Raw genomic sequence first — 2,100 nt, 5'->3', positions numbered from 1 at the left:
ACATCTGAATACAAAGATCTTACCATTTCAGGAAAGTGCGCCAAACTTGTGACATGAATTAATTTCGAAGAAAGAAAGGCAGTCTTATAAACGAAAGATAAAAAAAAGTTTTGGACAAGAGTAAAAAAGACATTGTCATATTTATTTTTATTTCAAAATACGAAAAATCTCACCCTAAAATTCCATATTTTTACAAAAATCTAAAAACCTTTTCAAAAGTTTCGGCCGACCATATACCTATTCCCCAAAGGTTGCTTAAACACCTTACATTTTGGTAATAATTTGTGTAAATGTTAAACTTCTCCACTCCATATGTGAAGTAAGAAAAAAAACCGGTCAAAGAATAACTCAAAGAGTGAATTAACTATTTATCTTGAGCCAACATTTCGACCTATGTTGCAAGGTTTCATCAGTGCTAAAAAAATTTAATATAAAAATTAAAATTATTTTTAAAAACTTTCTAAGTGGTACGTGGCCAAATTTTTAACACATGTTTTGCACTCGCAACTTTCCAGAGTTATTCCAAAACTTCTGGAGGGTGTTGGCCCCCAATATTTTAATATTATTATTGACTTGTTAGCTCATCAGCCCATCACGTACCTGAGCCTGAGGAAGCTTCCATACTTCCCTATCGACTATAAGCCTGAAGTCTTCTTTACGTCGTGGATTCACCGCAGTAGGGGCCTTCCTCTGACGTGATTATACAGACGTTTCCTTGGAAACCTGTCTTCCTCCATGCTCTCTACATGTCCTAGCTATAAGAGGCGCTACTTTTTAACAGTGACTACGATATTATCCTCATACTATAGTTCGTATAGCTCGTCGTTTTTCTTATTCGCCGCTGAACGTTTGTTCTTTTAGAATCGTATATTTTTCTTAGGACCATTCAGTTCTATATTTTCAGCATATTTTTATTTTAACACTTTTATGGATCAGAACCCATGTTTCACAAACGTAGATAATAACTGGTCTTCTAAATTTTTTATAGACTGTTGTCTTGAAGATATGAGGTCTCCCCAACTCTAACCTTGTTACACGTCAAACGTGCTTTAAAATATATTCTGAATTTCGACTTGAATCTTCCTCAAGACGACTAACTTTTCAGAAATTCCTATCGTTTTCATTGTAATCTACAGAGTCATAAGTGTGTTAAAAATATAAAAAGATATGGTGTAGATACTCGTTATTGTGGTGTATTTAATACGTTATACGGATGTATTTCCAGTAACAAACCAATATAGTCAGACATTTTTAATACTTTAAGGCCTAAATGCACCTAGAAGATTTAACTAAAATTTAGAAAAAACATGTTGTATCTATTGTTTGATAGGTATATTAATATACAATTCCATTCCATTACCTTTCTCATTAACGATACTCCATTGTGGGTTTACTTTAAAGAATTCTTAAATATTGTAAATAAATCTCAAAAAATATATAATCAATTACCATATAGAATATGGAATAGAAAATATATATTTATCCTTCTCATATTTATCAAAATTATGTTATTATTCTTCAGTTGGGTTATTTCTACATTACAGACATTGATTCCACTAATGGTCATAATAATAAAATATTTAAAATTGCATTATATTATCAATTATATTATAAATTAAGCACTAATGTATACTTGTAATAAACACTAACGTATAAGTTTAAGATAGTAGCCTTTCACATAAAACTAATTTTAATTTGACTAATTTCATTAACACATCCAAAAAAATTCTGAAATGAACTGACATCTCAAATGTCTTAAAAATTAAGTTAATCTTTCATATATTTATTTTATATTGTAGCTCTATATGAGGCCGGAAAGAGTAACGCCCTCCTGGGAGCAGATAGCCACTGGACAGCCAACGCAATTATCTCAAATGAATTGGCAGAGCCTGGACAAGCTGCCTGGCGGGTGTCCTGTCAGTGGGTAAAGGGCAACCCGGCTATAATATCTACCGCTCCTCAGCTTCGGAGTATATCTTCTCCTAGGATGATCTCGCAGATCATCAAGAAAACCGAGTCATATTCACCACAGCTAAAGCTAATAAAAAAGTTCGGGGTGAATGACTGATAAGAGTTTTAAAAATTGTTGTGTGATCATAT

General features: G+C 32.5%; 1 long non-coding RNA gene across 1 annotated transcript in view; it reads left to right on the top strand.

The window, feature by feature from the left end:
* Positions 1 to 1,814, top strand: part of LOC106689688 (uncharacterized) — an 18,880-nt gene extending 17,066 nt beyond the window's left edge. The window contains exon 3 of the long non-coding RNA XR_010844182.1: positions 1,800 to 1,814. This is a non-coding gene — a long non-coding RNA (uncharacterized lncRNA). The remainder of the gene's footprint in view (positions 1 to 1,799) is intronic.
* The last annotated feature ends 286 nt before the right edge of the window (positions 1,815 to 2,100 follow it).

Source organism: Halyomorpha halys, unplaced genomic scaffold (genome assembly GCF_000696795.3).
Source record: "Halyomorpha halys isolate HHAL.00 unplaced genomic scaffold, Hhal_1.1 Scaffold1426.1, whole genome shotgun sequence".
NCBI classification, from domain to species: Eukaryota; Metazoa; Arthropoda; class Insecta; order Hemiptera; family Pentatomidae; genus Halyomorpha; species Halyomorpha halys.
The sequence above is the reverse complement of the archived record's forward strand: the minus strand, read 5'-3'. Positions and strand labels throughout refer to the sequence as shown.